The sequence below is a fragment of the Macaca nemestrina genome, chromosome 11 (assembly GCF_043159975.1).
Source record: "Macaca nemestrina isolate mMacNem1 chromosome 11, mMacNem.hap1, whole genome shotgun sequence".
Taxonomy (NCBI): Eukaryota; Metazoa; Chordata; class Mammalia; order Primates; family Cercopithecidae; genus Macaca; species Macaca nemestrina.
In genome coordinates, this window is record NC_092135.1 from 47,259,456 (window position 1) to 47,285,551 (window position 26,096).

Genomic DNA, 26,096 nt, shown 5'->3' on the forward strand with positions numbered 1-26,096 from the left:
AAAACCAATACGTCCCAAGAGGGCTGCAGGGGCTTTACCTGGAGAAAGGCTTGGGCAGAGGGTGGCAGTATTATGCCCTGGACTTTTTTTCACCAAAACCCATAACCGGATTCCCACTTCCTAAGACCTGCCTTCCTGGCTCTTCCCACCGTCTCCATCCTCTGCCCAGCAGCCTGGGTCTTTTACTGCAAACGTCAAGTGGTCTCTGCCTGCCCTGGGTTAGGAGTTTCAGTTGCTCTTGAACTCTGCGGTCCGACGTATTTCGCGGGGCCCAGGGGATGGCTGGGGTCATTTCACACTGCCGGGCCTCCTGCCATGCACGCAACCGCCTGACTGGCGGCCAGGGAGAGGGGCAGGGGGTCGCGCACAGGAAGGAATCGGTGCACCCTCAGCAAACACTGCTCGCTTCCAATGCTCACTGGGAACAGGCTTCCCAGGCAGGTCCCAAATCTCTCCAGTTCCGCTCACCCTGCGGGCAGAAGCGCGGCGCCCCGGTGCCCCACCTGCGCCGGGCGGTCGGCTCCCGCGGGCCAGAGTTTGCAGACTTGGCGCTCAGGCCGATTCTCCTGGAGTTGGGTCGCGCGCGCCGGGCCAATGAGCGCGCCCCGCGGAGGGCTCCGCTCCCCCGGCACGCGCTGATTGGTCCCGCGGCCCTCGAGGGCCGGGCCGGCCGCGGCTGCGGGCGGCGGCCAGTGCCCGGCGCGAGTGGGAGTGGCGCGCGCGCCCCCAGCCGCCCCCGGCCTCTCCCCGCCGAGCTCCCTCGCTCCCTCCTACTCGCTCCCTCCTACTCGCTCCCTCCCTGAGCTCCCGGGCTCCGGTAGCGCGCTGGCGGGGCTCCGCATTGCACACTCTGGGGGCGCCGCAGTGTTCGTGGGATGGGGCAGCGGGCTGCAGCTGGCGGCCGGAATCCGCGCGCAGCCCGGGTGAGTAGAGGCGGGCTTCCCGGGAGAGCACAAAAGAACAGGGGGTTGGTGCCAGCGGCCCCGGCTCAGGCGGGGCCTGGCCAAGCCGGGGAGTGCGCTGAGTCGCTGGAACTACCCAGTGTTAGGGGGCCAGAGGAACTGGGGTTCCGGCCTCTGGCGTTTTGCTCCGAGTGGGCAGAGAGCCCAGCGCGCAACCTTAACGGGTCCAGAGGGGCGTGTGTACTCGTGTGTGTTGGGCTGGCGCGCGGAGGGTGGAATGGAAAGGTCAGGAGCTGCCAAGTTCAAGGCTGGAGGAACCTTTCCCAGGAGTAGTAATTCAGCATCTTCCCACGGCCCAGCATGCGTCCACCAGGAACTCCAGCTGGAGGGAGTTCCAGGGCGGCGGACTGGCAGCACCCCACATGTTGCTGCGGGGCGGTGGCGGTGGCCCTCCTGCGCTCACCCGGAGCTTCTGAGGGAGGTGCAGTGTGCTGGGGGTACCTCCCCGCAGCTGCAAGACCACGCTAGGCCTTTCAGCCATTCACCCCGACGACTCGGGGAAGGGGCCATCCACCCACAGAGTTGGGAATTGGCCTGGGCTTGACTTAGCGACCTGTTTTTCTCTCTGGTAACAGCAGTTCGGTTGATTCACGTTTGGCTAAGCGTTCAGTTACAACCTAAAGCTTGCTGTCTGACGGTGTGACTCACTCTGACCCCCACCACATCCTCACCGTCTCTGCGGCTGCCCTCCTCCAGTCCCCTCTCCCGCCCCGGTATCTGCCCTGCTCCTCACTGCGAGGCTCAAAACTTGGTGTTTGAGCATGATTGCCTTCGGTGTGGTCCTTGGCATTTTCAAGTGTCACAATCACATCCCGTTTCCTAGAGGACTCTGAAGACTTGTTATAATGGGATAGGGGGAGAGAATTGGGTGGGGGTTGGGGGGATGGAAGAGGGTCTTTGGTAGTGACTTGTTGGAAGAACAGCATTGACCTCCCAGAGCATGTAACAAAAAGAATGTTAAGCTTCTTTCTCTGGTAACCTACCCAAGGTGTGACCTCCAAAATTCAATTTTCTTTGTGGGAGGCAAGGGAGTTTAGATTCTCCAGGGGGAAGCTTATTTCTTGTTAAATTGACTTGCGGTGACATACACTCTGTTCTGCTCTGCTCTGGCCAGCCATTGCAGATGCCATGATATTATTAGAGCAATTCCCTTAAAGCCATTACATTTTCTTTCGAGTGAGAGGAACTCGAGCTAGCTGTTTAAAATTTGAGATCTGCACCTTATTTCTCTAGAAGACATTAATGGTTACTGTATATGCGCTCACGTGTACCAAGTTTGCAAAAGATACTTGTGCAATCGCCCGTGAAATGGCTTAATGCACATTTATGTTAAACCCATTTAAATGTAAAACATCTATCTGTTTTCAGTTTTAGTTTCCACCTCGACCAAAGGCACCAGACTGAAACAGGACTTAAAAGAGGCTTAAATAGATGTTTATAGAACTCTGGTCCTGAGAGCACACAGTAAGCTTGCTGAGCTTGTAGGCACACAAAGCTTGTTAAAAATTGTAAATTGGTTCCTTGGGTTAAAAATAATGGAAATGCTTCCAGACCAAATAAGACAGACAGTTGATGAAGCTACACTCTGAAACTGTTGGCAGTCTTTGTAAGGTGAATGTTTATAGTACATAATGAATAAATGGGGCTGATTTTAGGCAAATAGTGTCAAGTAAAAAACCATACCATGTGTTGTATCATACTGGATAGTTTATATGGCACATTGAAATCTGCTGTTAAAGTGTCTGAGGAAATCATATCTTTATCATCCCCATTTCACAGATGAAACAACTGAGGCTTTCAAAGATTGACTTTTCCAAGATCAATAGAAGAGTTTAAAGTCAAGTGTTTTTCAAATTCTTTCCTCCCTCACTCCTCCCCTTCCTTCCTTCCTTTTTGGTGTTTACCTACTTCTGATTTCTGCACCTTTTTAATGTTTAACCTGTAGCTTGAGGGACCATTATGATTCATCCCCAAAAGGCTTTGCTGTCTGTAAATATCACTTAGCTCCCACTAACGTGAGAGCTGATAAAGATTTAAGGTGAAAACTAAGAATGATTTTAGAGAGCTACCCTTTTCAAAGAGATACATTAGTTTTGCTAATGAGTTGTTAAAGGTACATACAATCAAAACCCTAAAGGACGATGTCCTAATGGTCATGTTTCAGAAAAACCAAGGAACAGTAGGAGAGATGCGTGAGAAATAGGTAAGTCTCCTATTTTATAAACACACTCTTTGTAAGCTCTGTAGACAAGTAACAATAGAAACAATAAATGAGTATCTCATTAGTGCTATTATTTTTAAAGAGAATTGACAAAATTGATGACTTAAATAAAATCAGAACTGCTCTGGAAACACAAAAAGCACCCACTTATCAAAAGTCCTGAAATCCTCATTGACTTGTGTACAAATGTAGCAGAAGACATTGGTTAAAGAGAAATCATATTTTTACTTGCAAAGCTAGTAATAAGAAGCATAAAGATATCTGTCTATCTGATTATTTTTTAAGGACTCATTTGCAAATCTTTTCTTGGAATATGATTGCTTACAGTATTTACTTGTGTCATTGCATAATATCTATTAATGGGATTAATTTCATTTGCAATAATGTGGTGAAGTGTTGAGCTTACTAGTAGTAAGTCTTGGTTAAGTATGCGGGCTTTGGATTCAATTCTTGTCTTAACATATACTAACTGTGGAACTTCAAAAGATGATTGAACTTCTCTGTGCTTTGGTTTTCTTATGTGTAATGCATGAATAATGCACCTACCTCATGCAGTTTTTAAAATTTATTCATGCAGCAAATATTTAGTGATTGCCTATTATGTACCAGCTCTGCTCTAGATGCTAGGGATACATGTGCAAACTCCTTGCCAGTGAAGTTTACCATCTGGTGCCTGACATCTAATGACACAATGCATTTAAAATGCTTGGGATGGGACCTGACACCTACCAAATGCCCCGTTATTGTTAGCTGTTGGTATCACACATTCTTTCAGGAAATGTTCAGAGTGCCTACCAGATGTAACACAGATTGCAGCATGTAATGATGAATGATGCGTATTTCAATTCAATTAAGACTTCTAATGGAAGAGGGGACTCCAAAGAAAGACATCAAGAGTATAATCAGTCTCTAAAAAGGAATTCAATGCTGGTATGTTAGGGAAGAAATGAAAAGAAATAATTTACCCGTAAGAAAGTGGGGAGCATCTGAATTACCTTATAGGAACCCAAAAGTGATAAGAAAAACAAGTCTTGTACCCAAGCTCTGTAAAACACTAAACACATAGGGAAAACATGCAGGGAAAGTAAAGAAAAGAAAAAGAAAGCTTACTTGGATACATATAATGAAAAAGGAAAACTCGAAGGGTCAGTTTATTAAATTGACCTTATGAAGGGCAACAGATCCCAGGCATACTAGAAATGGGGTAACCAAAAGTGAATTTGTTTAAAAAAAAAGTCCTTGCAATGGATTTCCAAAACAATAATGAAAGTCCCTTAAATACTGTGAAATAAGAATTGTGGAACTACTCGTCTTTCATCATACCAAAGATGTACTGGGAGATAAAAAGAGATAAAACAGAGTGTAAATGAATTCTTTGCTTCTGTTTTTGCTGAGTAATATTCCTACACCCATGCTTTCTCAAGCAATACACACATTGGAGGTAATACATCAAGAAGTGGCAAGTGCTGAGGATATTTCAGACCTGATCAGCAGACTAGTTAGAGATAAATTGCCAAGACTAGATGGCCTTCACCTAAGTATATTGAAGAAGCCTAGTGTGTATGTGACAGCAATCTGGGGTATTGCTGGGGCATTGGCTGGTGTCTTTAGGGGATCCAGTCAGGGGAAGGGTTTCCAGAAGGACTGGGGGCAAAGAAACCAGGCCAGTGTCCCTGTGGATGATGGGGAGATGGATATTCAAAGTAAACACACATTACAGCAAGTCACATTTTTTTTTTTTTTTTCTGAAGAAAAGAGGGATTGACGTATTAGAGTTAAAGAAGGAAAATACAGTCATGCACCTCATAACAATGTTTGGGTCAAGAATGCACTACTTATGTGATGGTGGTCCCATACGAGTATAATGGAGCTGAAAAATTCCTATCACCTAGTGACATCTTAGCCGTGGTGATGTTGTGGCACAACACATTACTCACCTGTGGTAATGCTTGTGTAAACACACTTACTGTATTACCAGTGTTATAAGAGTATAGCACATACAATTATGTACAGTACGTAATCCTTGAGAATGATATTAAATACCTATGTTACTGGTTTATGTATTTACTGTTAATGTGATTTATCATTATCTTAGAGAGTACTCCTACTTATATTCTTAAAAAGTTCACTGTGAACAGCCTCAGGCAGGTCTTCAGGAGGTATTCCAGAAGAAAGCATTGTTATCATAGGAGATGTCAGCTCCATGCATGCTATTGCCCCTGAAGATCTTCCAGTGGGACAAGATGTGGAGGTGGAAGACAGTGATATTGATGATCCTGACCCTGTGTGGGCGCAGGCTAATGTGTGTGTTTATGTCTTAGTTTTTAACAAAAAAGTTTAAAACATGTTTTTATTTAATAGCAAAAAAGCTTACAGAATAAGGATTTGAAGAAAATACATTTGTACCATGTGTTTGTGTTTTAAGCTAAGTGTTAATTACAAAGGAATCGAAAAGTTAAAACATATAAAAGTTTGTAAAATAAAAAAGTTACAGTAAACGAAGGTTAGTTTATCATTGAAGAAAGAAAAAATGTTAAAATGAATTTAGGGTAGCCTAAGTGTAGTGTATATAAAATCTTTAGTAGTCTATAGTAATGTCCTCAGCCTTCACATTCACTTCCCATTCACTCACTTGCCACTCACTCACTCACCCAGGGCAACTTACAGTCCTGCAAGCTCCATTCATGGTAAGTGCCCTATATAGGTGTATCTTTTTTCTTTTATACGGTATTTTTATGGTACCTTTTCTATGTTTAGATACACACATGCTTACTATTGTGTTACAGTTGCCTGTAGTATTTAATACAGTAACATACTGCACAGGTTTGTAACCTAGGAACAAAAGGCTATACCATATAACCTAGGTGTGTAGTAGGCTTCAGGCTTGTGTAAATACACTCTGTGATGTTCACACAGTGACAGAATCACCTAATGATGGCTTTCTCAGAACGTATCCCCATTGTTCAGTGATACATGACTATATGTTGGTTGCTAAGTGTTACAGGAAATATATTTTAATGTTTCAGAAAGCCTAACCATGTTTCCAATTCCAGTTCCCTCCTCATTCATGACCCTTTCTTATGAATGGGAAATTGGCTAAGGAAACAAGAAACAAAAAATGGAGATCAATAGGTATGTCTCTGAGTGGACAAATAGCCTCTTCCAAGAAGTAGTTTGGGGATGGTCTAATTTAACACTTTTATAAATGCTTACGGGTGATATGCAGTTCTTATGGTAAGTAAAAACCAAGCTGCTAAAGTTGAACTATAGAAATAACTTAAAAGACAATCTAAATAGGAAGAAAAATAATAGAAGATTAAAGTCAAAATGGAAGATCGAAGACAAGTGTACTTGGAAAAAGCAATCCCAAGAACATTTATAGGAGATAGTTTTAAATTCTGTTCCCATCAGCAGACAACATAGCTGGCTAATAGTCTCTCAGCGCTCTAAAAACATGTGTCCACCAAGTTAAAGTCAATGTTAGAAAAAGGGTAGGATATAAAACTCTGTATTAATGTGGTGCTATTTTAAAAATATATATGGTTGAATAAGTTTATATAAATAAATCCTCTATGTGGAAGGAAATACATCAAAATATTAACGTGACTATCTCTAAGTATTATGGGATTAGAAATGATTTTTATTATCTTCTTTTACCTGTTTTCTCCAAATTTTCTACATCAAACACATATTATTCTTATAAGACAAAACATTACGAAAATAAGATTTAGTATTATAATCTCAGGATTCGTTAGTCTTAATAGAAAGGCTCAATTGATTATCATTTCTTTGTCTTCTGAAAATCTGTAGTTGAAAATGTTGCCTTTTTCTCCCCTCTGAATTCCCCATGTGAAAAGGGCAGCATGTTGAAATAACTTTTTTTTTTTTTATTTTTTGTATTTAGTGTTAGGAAAAAATGTGGTTGAAGATGAACACCTGTGCTTTTTAAAATAGAACTAGGAAATGTAAAAAGATTTTGTTTTTGCCGTAACTCTTAGGATTTGAAGAACCAAGTTATAGAAGCATTGCTGATTTCTTTCTAGACTGTAAGTGCTATGAGGACAGGCACCAAATCTGTTTCTTTCCTTTCTATGTAGTGCTTGCCTTGGTGTCTAGCACAGAAGACTCTCCCAGTAAATATGTTTGAATGTTTTGAATTGAATGAAAGGATTGAAAACTCTGATAGGCATGTAGAAATTTGAAATAAGAAGAGTTTCTAGGGCCCATTATATCCTCTGAGGTCATATGATTAACTCACGTCTTAGTTTAATTGTTTCTCTGTAAGTTATCCTGGCAGTCTTTGTACCATATGACCCCAGGGCCACGAAAGTGGTTTGTGCTGGTCATCTGGGATCCTCTGGCTTATTCTCAAGTTTTGATCCAGCTCCTGCCACTTGCATCCATCTCTCATTTCAGTTTGTTTTGTGCTTTGAGGCTGGTGTTTTGTTTCTTTCCTTGGCTCTGGATTTTATCTCTCTTTCAGGCTTTGGCTTGGGTTCATTATCTTTTTCTCCCACTGTGGACACCAGTGTATATAATCCCAGTTAGCTCAGGCCCCCTTTTAAAAAAACTTTAATTTTAGATTCAGGGGTACATACACAGGTTTGTTATATAGGCAAATTGCATGTTACAGGGATTTGGTGTACAGATTATTTCCTCACCCAGGAAAGAAGCATAGTACTCAATAGGTAATTTTTCATTCTTCACTCTCCTCCCACCCTTTACCCTCAAGCAGACCCCAGTGTTTGTTATTCTCGTCTTTGTGTCCATGTGTTCTCAATGTTTAGCTCCCACTTATAAGAGCATGTGGTAATTGGTTTTCTGTTCTTGGATTAGTTCACTTAGGATAATGGCCTCCAGCTTCATCCATTTGGCTGCAAAGTATGTGATCTCATTCTTTTTTATGGCTGCATAGTATTCCGTGGTGTTTATGTACCATGTTTTTTAAATCCGGTTTACTGTTGATGAGCATTTAGGCTGGTTCCATGTATTTGCTATTATGGATAGTGTTGCAGTGAACATACACATTCTTGTGTCTTTATGTGGAACAATTTGTATTCGTTTGGGTATATATCCACTAATGGGATTGCTGGGTCAAGTGGTAATTCTGTTTTAAGTTCTTTGAGAAATCGCCAAACTGCTTTCCACAATGGCTGATCCAATTTACAATACCACCAGCAGTGTATATAAGAGTTCCCTTTTTCTCTGCAACCATGTCAGCATCTTTTATTTTTTGACTGACCCTTCTTGATAAGCTAGAATCTTTTACAGAGTGGTTTATACCATAAACTATTAAATATTAACAATTGAATGTTACTGTGGTCTGAATATTGGCATACCTCCAAAATTATGTGTTGGAACATAATCCCCAATGTAATAGTGTCAAGAGGTGGGGCCTTTTGGACCGAGCCCTCGTGAGGGGGATTAGTGCCTTTATAAAAGAGGTTGAAAGGAGCTCCCTTGTCTCTTCTGCCATGTGAGGACACAGCAACAAGGTGCCATCCATGAGGCAGAGAATAAGCCCTCACCAGACACCAGATCTACTGGTGTTGTCATCTTGGACTTCTCAGCCTTCAGAACTGTGAGCAATAAAATTCTGTTATTTATAAATTACCCAGGCTAAGGTGTTTTATTATAGCAGCCTGATGGACTAAGACAAATATTAACACCTGATCCCCAGAAGGGATCTAGGAGTCATTGTAGATTATTCTCCAATATTAGCTTAATAAGGCACTGTGGTCAAATTATTCAGTAATATCGCTGGTACTGTCAGAAAGAATCTTGGCAGAAGAACAGAAAATTTTATGTTGTTCTGACATAAAATCTGATATATATGTTACAACATGCAACCCTTATTGTCATTTTCAAGAAAGACAGATAGGGAGGAATTGTATAAGAGCAATAACATAGTCAAGCCAGTGCCCAGGATTTTGAGTGAGGACTTAGGGGAAGTAGCTATTTTCTGATGACAGAATGTAAAGAGAACTCTGGCTTGGAAGATAAAGGCTCAAGGGATAGGACCTTGTGTGTACATTATGAAGGCCACTGCCTACTAGAGAGTCTTCTTTAACTAATCTGACTCCAAGACTAACATAGACCAACCCAAAGGCTACGTATAACCAGAAGGCCCTAGGGCAGGAACTCCCGCTTGCCATCAGGTGCTTCTCTTTGAGGGAGTTCTTGAAATGGTCCACGACTCAGGTGTGAAGAGGTGAGATCTATATTGGACAGGTGCTGGAGCCATCCTGACTTAGAAGCCTCATACCCCTAGGAGCTGATATCTCTTGTAACTCCATAGACAAAGCTTCCAGAGTCTCATAGGGGATGTGCCCAGTTTACAGAATCATGGCCCTCAGGGAAGCGCCAAGCATGATGTCCTGTCAAGTAATTTTAGTTTTCACCCAGCCTACCAATTACAGTCATAGCTGTAACTTGTTACTATGACGTTTTTACCCTTATCAGGTTGCTACAATAAAACAGATACCCAAAGTCAAATTCTCATGCACAGTTACAAGTAGAGTGAATTTGCATTATTTTTCACAAACATTAAAAACTGGAACTAGAATACATCTGTTGATATCTGAAAACAAGGGATTTTAGACAGAAAGCAGTAAGGTCAGACTACGTAATACCCCTGCCTCCTGTCCTGCATTCCCACCTCCTCATCCTTATTCTCTGGAGAAGAGGATGCAAAGCAACATTAAAAATAGGTTCAAAAGTGTTTAGGTGTATGCATGAGTAATTACCACATAATAGATTGTTAGGCAAAATGAAAGTATTGGGTGTAAAATCTTCATCTTTTGCTAGAATTTTTATTGAATTCTTCTAATTCAAATTTCCGATCACCTAACAGAATGAATTCACAACAACTTTTGCAGCAGTTGTGATTTGCTCTCAGCCATGGATGTAGGAATTCATAAACCCAGGATTGTCCTACTATTTCTGCCTGTTTTTTTTTTTTTTTTGGAAATCATTATTGTTACTTGAACTATCAAAAAAGTACATTTAAGCACTCCAGATGATTAAATAACAATGCAGTCAGTGTGTTTTGGTAGTAGGATTTTGGGTAAACATTTTCAAAAAATATTTAATATTTTGATGACCTAAAAAAGCAGGAGAAATAAAGGTGGTTTTAAGCACAATTTTTAGTACCTTGTAGTGTAACATATTAGCCCAAATGTACACATTACTTAAATTTCTTTCAAGATATCTAGAAATACTAGTTATTTTATGCTGTTACAGAACTTTAGATAATATATACATTTATTTGCACTTATAATAACAGCATTTATTACCCTCTACTTTTGCTTGCATGGTTTTTCATCCACAGGACTCTACCTGCTTGTGAGAGATTATGTTAATTTTTCATTGGCAGAGAGGCAATGTAGAGGGAAGGTTGGAGGTCTGGGCTCTCCTGTGGTGTAATTCTGCCTCCACCAGTTGCTACCTGTGTGACCTTGGGCAAGTTATTTAGTTTCCTCCAGTTTTACCGACTACACCATTAACTAGCTGGCTGACCTTTAGGCAGTAGGTTACCCACTGTGTGGGCATCATTTGCTTCAACTACAAAAATCAAAAGGCTGCACTAACTTCCCAGATGAGTGGGAACCAACGTGTATTTTTTTGACACTTAAAACTACCCATTAATGCTGATCTAATAAAATTGCTTTGATTAACTGAAAGTGTGGCATAATATTGGTATATAGCCTAAAATAATTAAACATTCAAGAATTCTTGTCTTCTAAGAGCATGATACCTCTAATAAATAATTTAAAAGATGTAGCACATTCCCCCAGAATATATTTTCTTGCTATATAGATCTTCACTGTTCTTTGACTTGCCATGTGGAATACATTTAATTTCTTAGAAAATTTTCAATCGTGGAGCAAAAAATTCTCTTTCAAGTGTTCTGAAAATATTGCCACTTAAAAATACTGACTTTAATAGAAGTAATATCCTGCGTTTACATAGTGGCTTTTCATGGAAGATCAAAGGAATGGCATTAGAAGTACATGGTTTTTCTTTTATGTATAACTTCATAGGAGAATTTTCTTTTATTGAGTTCTTTTAATTCAGATTCCCGATCGCCTACCCGAGTGAATTCACAAAAAGTTTTGCAGCAGTACTGACTTGTTCTCAGTCAGGTGTGTCCTTGGTCAGGGGTCTCCTTCCATCCATTATTCCACAATTGACAATGCTTTTCATCCTTCAAAGCCTAGTTCAATGCAGCTTCCCCAAAGACACCTTTTCTCCTGATTCCCTCATCATGCTCTTTTACGTATACCTGTATTTTGTACTGACATGTTCTTTGTTACATTCTATACATTCTCTTCTTTGTTACCTGCATTTGCAGTCTTATTTCTCATGAATGCCAGCATGAACATAATGTTTTGCATAGAGTAAGCCCTCAGTAAATATGCTGAATAGAAGAATACCTTTCATAGAGAAAAGCTGTAAAGATCTGGGGGGAGTCACAAAGGATTGCATCTTAGACTCGTTGTGCTACTATAACAAAATACCTGAGACTGGGAAATTTATATCAAACAAAAATTTATTTCTCACATATCTGAGGCTGAGAAGTCCAAGATCAAGGCACCGACTGGTGAGGGCACAGTCTCTCTGCTTGTAAGATGGTACCTTGTTGCTGTGTCCTCACGTAGGGAAAGGCAGAAGAGCAAGTGAGTTAAGGCCACGTGAAGAAGCCTCTTGTACAAAGCCCTAATCCCATTCGTGAGGGAGGAGCACTCATGTGTAATCACCGCTTGAAAGTCCCGCCTGTCTTGTACCTAATGTAAATGATGAGTTACGGGGTGCAGCACACCAGCATGGCACATGTGTACATATGTAACAAACCTGTCCATTGTGCACATGTACCCTAGAACTTAAAGTATAATTATAAAAAAAAGAAGGGTACTGGGGGGGTATCGGTCAAAGGGTACAAAGTTTCAGTTAGAAGGAATAAGGTTTTTTTTTTTTTTTTTAAATTATACTTTAAGTTCTAGGGTACATGTGCATAACGTGCAGGTTTGTTACATATGTATACTTGTGCCATGTTGCTGTGCTGCACCCATCAACTCGTCAGCACCCATCAACTCGTCATTTACATCAGGTATAACTCCCAATGCAATCCCTCCCCCCTCCCCCCTCCCCGTGATAGGCCCCGGTGTGTGAATAAGGTTTTAAAATCTATTGCACAGCAAGGTGACTTTATAGTTAATAATAATGTAATATATGTTTCAAAATTGCTAAGAGAGCAGATCTTAAATGTTCATACCACAAAATAAAATAAATATCTGAGGTAATGATAAAAAAAAAAAAAAAAGAAAGTCCCATCTCTTAATACTATCACATTGACCACACCTGAATTTTGGAGGGATCACCGTGAAACCATAGCAGATTGGTTTAGATGGAAAGGATAGGTTTTGCATTATATGACAAACTGTCGCCTAATTTGGGTCCCTGGATGTCCAGGAAGAACAAATGAATACCACAAGCTATACACATTCTTCTTAGAGACTGTACTCTGCCGCTGTGTCCTTGGAATGAATACCTTTTAGGTATTGAGGGTATTCACAAAACAGACTCTAAGCCCTGAGTTGCCCATGACCTAGGACTTTGGAAAGTTAGGTATGATATTTTTACCCTTATCCTGGCGGGGGGGGCACCAAATCATTCATGGAGGATCTGCCCCCATGACCCAAATTCTAGGCCCCACCTTCAACACTTGGGATCACATTTCAACATGAGATTTGCATGGGATACAACACCATATCAGTAGGTAATTTCTGGTTTTTAAAAATCACAAAAGTTTAAGGAAGAAAATAATCATTCCCCATTTTATCACACTGATTTAATTATTCATGTATAATTTCTTTATTATTTTAGTGATATTCTTTTTCTGTATATCACATGGTGGCTGCCTAGTTATGGATATAGCATATGTTGAATGTATTTGATCCTTATCTTAATAGAGTAAACCAGAGGCCAATATAGCAAATTGACTGTGTATAAAGATGTACACTGTTCTTCTATGCTACTGAAAAACACTTTCATCAGTGGGCTCCCATATGGCCTCCTATTTGTGGAAGGGACTAATGTGCATAGTTAGGGCTGGTGTTTTTTAAACAAAGAAATAGACAAGGCCAGATCTGTTTAATCTCTAATGGCCAATGTTCTTTCTGTTTATTTCCATAGATTAGAATCACAGCCAGCTGGCTTAAAATGTTGTTTTAAGGAGCACCAGGTGAGAGGTGGTCAGATCAGTATCAGCTCCCCACAGTCCTGATAAACGACTCAGGGTTCAACTCCTCCTGTTGCCAATATTGTTATTCTTTGGTAAGGTGAACCAGGCAAGCAAAAATCAACATGGTACAAAAAAATTTTTCTCACCAAAGCTATTCAGTGGCTCATCTTTCTAAATGAAGGGCACTGCATTTCATAGATAGAATAGCATTTTAAGGATATGTACTGTCTATAATGGTACTTTCTTCTTAGTTGGGAACTGTCTAGGAGAGATCTTTGCTAGAGGAGACAGTTTTCAGCTAGGACATGCAAATTCAAGAAAGGTACAGTGCCATAGCGTCTACAAGACACTAGAGAAGTGAGCAAACTCATTTCCGGTAGCTTCTGGGCAGTTCTGGCATTGCATGTGGGTTTCAGATCTCTTCTGGAGAAGCAGTGTACTGAATAAGATTGAACACGGAAATGGAAAGGAAGAGTGGGCAGAGAAGGTGGAGCTAAAGGACTTTTAGTAAAGAAATTATCATCTGCTTTATAATAGATTAAAAAAAACTTTTCGATCCGATCTAACTCCTGTCCTGTCAGAGAAATCCCTAAAATAAAGAAATTTGAGGAGAACGACAAACATCCATCTGCCTTAAATTATCTCCCAGATTTCTGCCACTCCCACCTTCAAAGCCACTCCTTTGGCAAGTCATTGATTCAGCCTTAGAAGATCACTGTTAAAAGTCTTCCCTGAGGGGAAAATCATGCTCATTAATGAATAAATCTAAGCTGGGTAACATACTCTTCCAGTAGGCAAGTGAAAGCTGGGGGAATATGAGTCCAAGCAAGGGGACTGAGATGGGGAAATAGAGGAGGTAACTTTTTCCTTGTAAGGTGTAGGTGGAAAGGAAAGATGTTGAGATCTTTGCTTGTTTCTCACTTTTATCTAAACTCTCATCATGCTGTTTGCTGAATTATCAGCCGCCAATTAGTGATAGGTTTTAGGCCAAGCCAGTTAATATCTTTGAACCTCAGTTTCCTTAAAATGATTGCATAAGATCGGCACTTCCAAAGGAGGATCTGTAAGGAAAAACATTGGTTCTGTGGGATATTGCAGGAAGATAAAACAATGGATTGAGAAACAATGGATTAAAAATGTTTTTGCTTTTTGAGTTGCAGGACTTTTAGAACATTTAGTAACTGAATGTTCACTCTGTATATCCGAAAGAAGGTGTAATATATAATATTCAGTGACTCCCAGACCTATTTGACAGTGATAATCATTTTGAGGGTTCATCTTGAGGGTCAGCGTTTTCTGCAACACAAAATAATGGATTATCTGATGTCTGACGTCCTTCTGAGTTTTAAATTCTGTGAATATACAATTAGTTTGTCTCTCCTCCTATTTCTTTCCTAGCCAACCCCCTTGCCTCTTATCTAGAACAGTTTTTGTGTTGTGTGTAAACCATTTGATCAAAAATGTACTCTGTTAGAAAATCTCTGCATCTGCTTTAAGAGAAGTGCATGTTGAGGTAGTGCAAACCTGCAAGCTATGCACTTTTCCCTTTTATTTTTATATTTGAGACTACAGTAAGTCAAAGGCGTCAAAAAGCAAACAATAAATTCCCCAAGTGCCGTACACCCTCCCCAATATCCTAACAAAAATATTGAAACATTTATACTAATAGAGGGCATAATATTTCAGAAAAGAACAATTTATAAAGACCCAGATTTTATTCTCACGGAGGCATTTCTAAGCAAAGCAGGGCAATTAATCATAGAGCTATAACATAAAGATGAAAAGATGAATACTGAATATACAGAAAATGTGCACTATTCTTCCCTTCATCTTTAGGATTACAAAAGATGTTTATCACCCCTTGCCTTATGAACACCAATCTTGGATTTTTTGTTTGGCTTCTGTACCGGATTCACCCTTGACTTGATGAGGGGCAAGTAAAAGCTGAGGTGCTTTGTGGGAGTGGGTGTGGCAGTGGAGAAAGCTATAGACATCCAGGACGTAGAATAGCTGTGTCTGAATTAGACCTCCTCCTACAGAAATAGCTCCTCTTCCAGAGGTTTTTTAAAGTGAGGGAATACAGGGTGGTCATCTATAGTCTCCTGGGTCAGGAAGGGAGAGTAAGAGGTAGGTGTAGTGTCTCGTGCTTATAGTTCACCTACTTGGCAGGCTGAGGCAGGGGTATGGATTGAGTCCAGGAGTTTGAGGCTGTAGTGTGCCGTGATTGCACCTGTAAATAGTCGCTGCATTCTAGCCTGAGCAACATGGTGAGGCTCCATCTTTACAAAAAATAAAAATAAAAAGAGAGTAAGGATTCTCACTGACACACTGCCTGACCCCATCTCTGAAAAAAAAGAATGAATGAAGAGTAAGGATTCACACTATTTTTCATATACTTATTGTTGCATATCATGAATTCTCTGAAATTAGAGCAATCTGAATATCTACAGGTAATCTACAGCAGACAGCTTACTGAAGGCTATGTGTTTGGTTTGATTGTCGTCCACCCTTAATTTAAATTTTTAAGAATATTTGTCAAATTTTCTGTTACTTGAATTCAAGCTTACCTCTGATGAAACATTAGTGTTTCTATTTAGTTTTCCTTGTCTTATTTAAAAAATTGGAATTTGTTGTGTACATTTGATTATATATATTTTAAAACTCCAAATTGCATTTTGAAATTTGGTAGACAACCGATAACTACATTTTTCTCAAGTGATACAAGATATATTAATAATATTAGCTTTGTTCTGAGGTCTCGTAGGTCCACAGCCTCCTTGAGTTGCCTTAGAGAGGCTTCCAAACTGCACTGTGCTCCAGTTTTTGAATTCAACCCTTCCATTTTTACAGGCCACCTTTACTATTCTCCTAAACGTATAAACGATGCCTTAGTTTACTAGTCTCAAGACCTGGCAGAGAATAGATACCCAACAGATATTTGATGAGCAGACTCTCCCTACTTGATCAGTGTTTCTTGAATAAATGAATAAATTGTTAATGATAAGTGCTTATTATAATTGTCACAATTTCATTCCAGTAATGTAGCCACTTCTTGGCATCTAACACTATTTTTTAAAAACAATTAAAAAATAATTTTTTTTTGTAACTCACAAACTTGATGCTAATTAGTATTTAATGTTTGTTTTTCTATTTAAAAAATACATAAAGTTAAAATTATTGTACATAAAAGTTTTATACAGATTTCACAAAGCTGAACATATGTGTCCGTGCAGTTGGTTCTGTACTGCAGCAGCTCAATGAACTTGGAGGAGACCTGAGTCCTCTCACGTAGGACTGAGTTGCTCTTTATGGGACTGAACATAAGTGCCATAAAATCACTTGGTAGGGTTTGTTTTGGCATGTTACAGCATTTCCCCTCGGGAATGCTCAAACATTTTATGGATGGAAGATTTCCATAAAGTCTTCTACATAACCTTCAAGTCATCTTGTGTGAAAAAGAACTTAGTTTGCATTTGTTCTGTAGATAATTGTCGATGTTTTATAGGTAACATTCTGAATGTGTAGAAAGATTGAGGCTTTCCAGCCACTTCTCAGACTTACTGACTAGTACAGAAAGAGGAGGAGGGGGGAGAGGAAGAAGAGAGAAGAGAGAGAAGCTAGCTCTTCTATGTCTCCTTAAGAGCACTAACGCTGTTCAAGAGAGCCCCACCTCATGACCTCCCAAAGGTCCCATCTCCAAATACTATCGCATCACATTGAGGTTTAGGGTTTCAGTGTATGAATTTTGGGGGACACAGACCTTCAGTTTTTAGTCCATATCTTTCTTTTTTAGGATGGGCAGGGGAAAGCCTCCTCATCTGTCTGTGGCATTCCCCCTATTTCCCCAATTTCCTAACAGTTTGACCAAAGCCATGACCAACATCATCACTGGACAAAATGGAATTGATTTATTAAAGCACTTGTTCATTTTAATCATCAACCTAAAGGAAAAAGAATTCAAGTTACTTGTTTTGGAGTCTTGCATTGAAATTTATTTTATTTACTGTAATTTTATCCCCAAAATGACAGATTCCTTTTTCATATTTTTTGAGTAGGTATTTGTGTCATTTTTTTGGCAACACTTAAGAAACTATCTCTGATTGGTGATTTTGAGAATTGTTCATACTTGAACAGAGATTATGAGCTTAAGTTTAAATAGCTTTGAAATCTTTAAAAAATAGTTACATCTTTTAATTGCATCAACACTGTCTATATTTAACATGTCCAACTATTTAAATGACCTAATATTTTGTATTTGCCAATGCAAACATAACAACAATCAGGCAACAAGTACTTTTTTTCTGGGCCCTACCCAGGGACATAAAAAAATAGAGTGGAGCTGGGCGTGGTGGCTCAAGCCTGTAATCCCAGCAGTTTGGGAGGCCGAGGTGGGTGGATCACCTGAGGTCAGGAGTTCAAGACCAGTCTGGCCAACATTGTGAAACCCTGACTCTACTAAAAATACACACACACACACACACACACACACACACAAAAGGAGTGGAAGACACGGCAACTGTTCTCATGGAACTTGGCTTCTCTCCCTGTCTCTCTCTTTAAATACCCAAGGGCCACCTCATGCCAATCAGTTCTAGGTGGAAAAACAATAATAAATGAAATGGATAAACGTCTCTAGGGATAAAGCAGTGAACAAAAACCACAGAAAATTCCTGTCCTGGTAAAGCTTACATTCTAGAGGAATAGAGGCAGAAAATAAGGAAATAAATCAGAAATGTGCAGTATGTTGGGCGGTGGTAAGTGCTATGGAGAAACTAAAGCAAGGAAGGGGAAAGGAAGTGCAGGTTTGGGTGGGAGGCAGCTGGTACCTTTACCTGTGGTTGTCATGGATGACTCCACTGTGAAGGTATCACATGAGCACCTGGACCAGGTAAGGGAGAGAGCCCTTAGGACCTCTGTGGGAAGAGCCCTCCAGGCAGAAATGCAAAAGTGCTGTGGTGGTCTCATGCCTGGCTTGCTCTCCAAGAAGGCTGGTGGAGCAAGCCAGGGGGAATGTAGTAAAAAGTCAAAGATGTAAAGGGCAGGCTGTCTAACATTCAAAGCCTCAGAGGTTATCACACTATGTTGACTCTTCCCCCACTTTCTTCCTTCCTTCTTTGTGAGTTGGGGAGCCATTAGAAGATTCTGCACTGAGGAATGACCTGATTAAATGATTTTAAAGATCACTGGTTATTGTGAGAATAAATATAGGAGGGCAAGGTTGGAAAGAGGGAGACTTAAGAGGCTGTTGTAGCAGTCCAGATGTTGGCTTAGATGTGGGTAGTTGCAGTGGAGATGCTGAAAAAGGGCATTCTTTGTCTATTTGGAAAGAGTGGAGGAGAGGATCTCTGAAGGATAGGATGTGAAGTATAAGTGAGAAAGCAGTGTCGAGCATGCTTCTAAGGTTTGGGGGACTGATAACTGGAAGGACGGGGCTGTCATATACTGAGATGTAAAGACTGAAGAGGAGCAGATTTGGAATAGGATCAGATATGGTGTACACACCTTAAATTTGGACACCTATTAGGCTTCTAAATGTAGAAATGGAGTAGGAGGTTGGGAATGTGAATGTGAATTCAGGGGAGACATCTGGGCCGAAGATATAATGCTGGGAGCTTCATGATCTCAGTAAAAGCCATAAAAGGGGAGCAAATCCACGAGAGTGAGGAGATGAGATCTGTCTGTCAGAGGCAGAGTGAAGACAATGAAGTTGCAGTTGTGTGCTCCATTATTATTTGCTGTAGGTACAGAGAGAAGTAGGAATTTGTGGGCTAGAATAACTGAAGCAACTTTCATGAAAAGTATGGGACTTGGACTGGTCCTTGCAAGTAGTTAGGATTTGGAGGGGTAGAGAAAATGAGGAGAGGGCATTTTGGTTAAAAGTTACCAGAGTTAAACACAATGCAGTATGAGGTAGTAAGGGAAAACATACCGAAGTCATGATGGGATTTTTCTCATGTGTGGAAGGGGTAGTACTTGAAGGTTTTGTTCAGTCTGTTTCCAAGGATCATGATATGCAAATGGTAAAGAGACTTGGGTCCCATTAAATTTTTTAACATTTCCCAATACTTTGCTAACAGCGTTTCCTCCTTACCCTTGCAGCTGGTGCTGCCTTATATTTTGTAGTAACTTGAAACTGACATGTGGGGAATTTTAAGTACATATGTTATCAAAACAGATGTTTCACAGACTTCATAGACTATCAGGAGGTCATCTTGTCTTTCAAAAAGCAGCCTGGAATTTGAATTTAGTTCCTCTTATAATTTCATGCTCCAAAGTAACTATATGAGAAATTTAAAATTTATTAGCAACTTTCTCTTGTTCTCAGATTTTAGAGAGATGGCAATTTCATTAAACCTGAAAAAAATATATATATGCTACGTTACCTAGAGGCAGATTATCGAATAACTTTACTTGCCTGGTGATAAATCTAAGGGACATGAGTATTTTAACGCTTTCCCAGCAACTTTGGAGTTATATTTTTACAAAGGAAAAACATCAACAACCCTGCAGTCCTTTTTGATGCAAAGTAGTGAAGCAAAAATGAACCTCATAAAAGAATACAAAGGATGCTGGCTTCAGAACAAATGGTTAGACACATTTTGCCTCTTGTCTCCTCTTCCCACTTTTTCCTAGAATCTAGATGAGAATCAAGTATCGTTTTTATTCTGTGTCAAAGTTTTTCATGGAGTTGCAGAAGCTAAGGACTTTGGCAGAACTCCCCGAAGTAAGAGCAAATTATGCATTTTGTTGTTCATTTTCCTTAAAGAATGCCTTCAAAATAATGTGGTGTTAATTGTTTGGCATAACCAGGCGTGACATTCCGTATCCCCATTTGTCCTTTGGGGTTTCAGAGAGGTGCAGAGTACAACTCCTGCAGGACTTGACAGTTTATCTGTGTCCCTTGAATCCTGCAGGTGTTGGCTGGAGAGCAGCAAGCAGTCAGTGGCAAAGGGGTTTGTAAAGAAACCCCGTGGACCCTCTAGTGGTGTCCAGTAGAATTTTCTTTTTATTTATTTATTTATTTATTTATTTATTTATTATTATTATACTTTTAAGTTCTAGGGTACATGTGCATAACGTGCAGGTTTGTTACATATGTATACTTGTGCCATGTTGCTGTGCTGCACCCATCAACTCGTCAGCACCCATCAACTCGTCATTTACATCAGGTATAACTCCCAATGCCATCCCTCCCCGCTCCCCCCTCCCCATGATAGGCCCCGGTGTGTGATGTTCCCCTTCCCGAGTCCAAGTGATCTCATTGTTCAGTTCCCACCTATGAGTGAGAACATGCGGTGTTTGGTTTTCTGTTCTTGTGATAGTTTGCTAGGAATGATGGTTTCCAGCTGCATCCATGTCCCTACAAAGGACACAAACTCATCCTTTTTTTATGGCTGCATAGTATTCCATGGTGTATATGTGCCACATTTTCTTAATCCAGTCTGTCACTGATGGACATCTGGGTTGATTCCAAGTCTTTGCTATTGTGAATAGTGCCACAATAAACATACGTGTGCATGTGTCTTTATAGCAGCATGATTTATAATCCTTTGGGTATATACCCAGTAATGGGATGGCTGGGTCATATGGTACTTCTAGTTCTAGATCCTTGAGGAATGGCCATACTGTTTTCCATAATGGTTGAACTAGTTTACAATCCCACCAACAGTGTAAAAGTGTTCCTATTTCTCCACATCCTCTCCAGCACCTGTTGTTTCCTGACTTTTTAATGATTGCCATTCTAACTGGTGTGAGATGGTATCTCATTGTGGTTTTGATTTGCATTTCTCTGATGGCCAGTGATGATGAGCATTTTTTCATGTGTCTGTTGGCTGTATGAATGTCTTCTTTGGAGAAATGTCTGTTCATATCCTTTGCCCACTTTTTGATGGGGTTGTTTTATTCTTGTAAATTTGTTTGAGTTCTTTATAGGTTCTGGATATTACCCCTTTGTCAGATGAGTAGATTGCAAAAATTTTCTCCCATTCTGTAGGTTGCCTGTTCACTCTGATGGTAGTTTCTTTTGCTGTGCAGAAGCTCTTTAGTTTAATGAGATCCTATTTGTCAATTTTGGCTTTTGCTGCCATTGCTTTTGGTATTTTAGACATGAAGTCTTTGCCCATGCCTATGTCCTGAATGGTACTACCTAGGTTTTCTTCTAGGGTTTTTATGGTTTTAGGTCTAACATTTAAGTCTCTAATCCATCTTGAATTAATTTTCATATAAGGAGTAAGGAAAGGATCCAGTTTCAGCTTTCTACTTATGGCTAGCCAATTTTCCCAGCACCATTTATTAAATAGGGAATCCTTTCCCCATTTCTTGTTTCTCTCAGGTTTGTCAAAGATCAGATGGCTGTAGATGTGTGGTATTATTTCTGAGGACTCTGTTCTGTTCCATTGGTCTATATCTCTGTTTTGGTACCAGTACCATGCTGTTTTGGTTACTGTAGTCTTGTAGTATAGTTTGAAGTCAGGTAGCGTGATGCCTCCAGCTTTGTTCTTTTGACTTAGGATTGTCTTGGAGATGCGGGCCCTTTTTTGGTTCCATATGAACTTTAAAGCAGTTTTTTCCAATTCTGTGAAGAAACTCATTGGTAGCTTGATGGGGATGGCATTGAATCTATAAATTACCTTGGGCAGTATGGCCATTTTCACGATATTGATTCTTCCTATCCATGAGCATGGTGTGTTCTTCCATTTGTTTGTGTCCTCTTTTATTTCCCTGAGCAGTGGTTTGTAGTTCTCCTTGAAGAGGTCCTTTACATCCCTTGTCAGTTGGATTCCTAGGTATTTTATTCTCTTTGAAGCAATTGTGAATGGAAGTTCATTCCTGATTTGGCTCTCTGTTTGTCTGTTACTGGTGTATAAGAATGCTTGTGATTTTTGCACATTTATTTTTTATCCTGAGACTTTGCTGAAGTTTCTTATCAGCTTAAGGAGATTTTGGGTTGGGACAATGGGGTTTTCTAAATATACAATCATGTCATCTGCAAAGAGGGACAATTTGACTTCTTCTTTTCCTAATTGAATACCCTTGATTTCTTTCTCTTGCCTGATTGCCCTAGCCAGAACTTCCAACACTATGTTGAATAGGAGTGGTGAGAGAGGGCATCCCTGTCTTGTGCCGGTTTTCAAAGGGAATGTTTCCAGTTTTTGCCCATTCAGTATGATATTGGCTGTGGGTTTGTCATAAATAGCTCTTATTATTTTGAGGTACGTTCCATCAATACCGAATTTATTGAGCGTTTTTAGCATGAAGGGCTGTTGAATTTTGTCAAAAGCCTTTTCTGCATCTATTGAGATAATCATGTAGTTCTTGTCTTTGGTTCTGTTTATATGCTGGATTATGTTTATTGATTTGCGAATGTTGAACCAGCCTTGCATCCCAGGGATGAAGCCCACTTGATCATGGTGGATAAGCTTTTTGATGTGCTGCTGAATCCGGTTTGCCAGTATTTTATTGAGGATTTTTGCATCGATGTTCATCAGGGATATTGGTCTAAAATTCTCTTTTTTTGTTGTGTCTCTGCCAGGCTTTGGTATCAAGATGATGTTGGCCTCATAAAATGAGTTAGGGAGGATTCCCTCTTTTTCTATTGATTGGAATAGTTTCAGAAGGAATGGTACCAGCTCCTCCTTGTACCCCTGGTAGAATTCAGCTGTGAATCCATCTGGTCCTGGACTTTTTTTGGTTGGTAGGCTATTAATTATTGCCTCAATTTCAGAGCCTGCTATTGGTCTATTCAGGGATTCAACCTCTTCCGGTTTAGTCTTGGAAGAGTGTAAGTGTCCAGGAAATTATCCATTTCTTCTAGATTTTCTAGTTTATTTGCGTAAAGGTGTTTATAGTATTCTCTGATGGTAGTTTGTATTTCTGTGGGGTCGGTGGTGATATCCCCTTTATCATTTTTTATTGCATCTATTTGATTCTTCTCTCTTTTCTTCTTTATTAGTCTTGCTAGTGGTCTGTCAATTTTGTTGATCTTTTCAAAAAACCAACTCCTGGATTCATTGATTTTTTGGAGGGTTTTTTGTGTCTCTATCTCCTTCAGTTCTGCTCTGATCTTGGTTATTTCTTGCCTTCTGCTAGCTTTCGAATGTGTTTGCTCTTGCTTCTCTAGTTCTTTTAATTGTGATGTTAGAGAGTGTTGAATTTTAGATCTTTCCTGCTTTCTCTTGTGGGCATTTAGTGCTATAAATTTCCCTCTACACACTGCTTTAAATGTGGCCCAGAGATTCTGATATGTTGTATCTTTGTTCTCATTGGTTTCAAAGAACATCTTTATTTCTTCCTTCATTTCGTTATGTACCCAGTAGTCATTCAGGAGCAGGTTGTTCAGTTTCCATGTAGTTGAGCGGTTTTGATTGAGTTTCTTAGTCCTGAGTTCTAGTTTGATTGCACTGTGGTCTGAGAGACAGTTTGTTATAATTTCTGTTCTTGTACATTTGCTGAGGAGTGCTTTACTTCCAATTATGTGGTCAATTTTGGAATAAGTGCGATGTGGTGCTGAGAAGAATGTATATTCTGTTGATTTGGGGTGGAGAGTTCTATAGATGTCTATTAGGTCTGCTTGCTGCAGAGATGAGTTCAATTCCTGGATATCCTTGTTAAATTTCTGTCTCGTTGATCTGTCAAATGTTGACAGTGGAGTGTTGAAGTCTCCCATTATTATTGTATGGGAGTCTAAGCCTCTTTGTAAGTCTCTAAGGACTTGCTTGATGAATCTGGGTGCTCCTGTATTGGGTGCATATATATTTAGGATAGTTAGCTCTTCCTGTTGAATTGATCCCTTTACCATTATGTAATGGCCTTCTTTGTCTCTTTTGATCTTTGATGGTTTAAAGTCTGTTTTATCAGAGACTAGTATTGCAACCCCTGCTTTTTTTTGTTCTCCATTTGCTTGGTAAATCTTCCTCCATCCCTTTATTTTGAGCCTATGTATGTCTCTGCATGTGAGATGGGTTTCCTGAATACAGCAGACTGATGGGTCTTGACTCTTTATCCAGTTTGCCAGTCTGTGTCTTTTAATTGGAGCATTTAGTCCATTTACATTTAAGGTTAATATTGTTATGTGTGAACTTGATCCTGCCATTATGACATTAACTGGTTATTTTGCTCGTTAGTTGATGCAGTTTCTTCCTAGCCTCGATGGTCTTTACATTTTGGCATGTTTTTGCAATGGCTGGTACCGGTTGTTCCTTTCCATGTTTAGTGCTTCCTTCAGGGTCTCTTGTAAGGCAGGCCTAGTGGTGACAAAATCTCTAAGCATTTGCTTATCTGTAAAGGATTGTATTTCTCCTTCACTTATGAAACTTAGTTTGGCTGGATATGAAATTCTGGGTTTAAAATTCTTTTCTTTAAGAATGTTGAATATTGGCCCCCACTCTCTTCTGGCTTGTAGAGTTTCTGCCGAGAGATCTGCTGTTAGTCTGATGGGCTTCCCTTTGTGGGTAACCCGACCTTTCTCTCTGGCTGCCCTTAAGATTTTTTCCTTCATTTCAACTTTGGTGAATCTAGCAATTATGTGTCTTGGAGTTGCTCTTCTCGAGGAGTATCTTTGTGGCATTCTCCGTATTTCCTGGATTTGAATGTTGGCCTGCCCTACTAGGTTGGGGAAGTTCTCCTGGATGATATCCTGAAGAGTGTTTTCCAACTTGGTTCCATTTTCCCCCTCACTTTCAGGCACCCCAATCAGGTGTAGATTTGGTCTTTTTACATAATCCCATACTTCTTGCAGGCTTTGTTCATTTCTTTTTTTCTTTTTTCTTTTGGTTTCTCTTCTCGCTTCATTTCATTCATTTGATCCTCAATCGCTGATACTCTTTCTTCTAGTTGATCGAGTCGGTTACTGAAGCTTGTGCATTTGTCACATATTTCTCGTGTCATGGTTTTCATCTCTGTCATTTCGTTTATGACCTTCTCTGCATTAATTACTCTAGCTATCAATTCTTCCACTTTTTTTTCAAGATTTTTAGTTTCTTTGCGCTGGGTATGTAATTCCTCCTTTAGCTCTGAGAAGTTTGATGGACTGAAGCCTTCTTCTCTCATCTCATCAAAGTCATTCTCCATCCAGCTTTGATCCGTTGCTGGCGATGAGCTGCGCTCCTTTGCCAGGGGAGATGTGCTCTTATTTTTTGAATTTCCAGCTTTTCTGCCCTGCTTTTTCCCCATCTTTGTGGTTTTATCTGCCTCTGGTCTTTGATGATGGTGACGTACTGATGGGGTTTTGGTGTAGGTGTCCTTCCTGTTTGATAGTTTTCCTTCTAACAGTCAGGACCCTCAGCTGTAGGTCTGTTGGAGATTGCTTGAGGTCCACTCCAGACCCTGTTTGCCTGGGTATCAGCAGCAGAGGCTGCAGAAGATAGAATATTGCTGAACAGCGAGTGTACCTGTCTGATTCTTGCTTTGGAAGCTTCCTCTCAGGGGTGTACTCCACCCTGTGAGGTGTGGGGTGTCAGAATGCCCCTAGTGGGGGATGTCTCCCAGTTAGGCTACTCAGGGGTCAGGGACCCACTTGAGCAGGCAGTCTGTCCCTTCTCAGATCTCAACCTCCGTTTTGGGAGATCCACTGCTCTCTTCAGAGCTGTCAGTCAGAGTCGTTTGCGTCTGCAGAGGTTTCTGCTGCTTTTTGTTGTTGTTGTTTAGCTGTGCCCTGTCCCCAGAGGTGGAG

The 26,096-nt window shown here is 40.3% G+C and overlaps 1 protein-coding gene across 1 annotated transcript in view; it reads left to right on the forward strand.

The window, feature by feature from the left end:
* Positions 1-733: 733 nt before the first annotated feature.
* Positions 734-26,096, forward strand: part of LOC105492687 (LY6/PLAUR domain containing 6) — a 150,155-nt gene continuing 124,792 nt past the window's right edge. The window contains exon 1 of the mRNA XM_011759919.3: positions 734-923. The gene's annotated coding sequence lies outside the window, so the exon portion shown is untranslated. The remainder of the gene's footprint in view (positions 924-26,096) is intronic.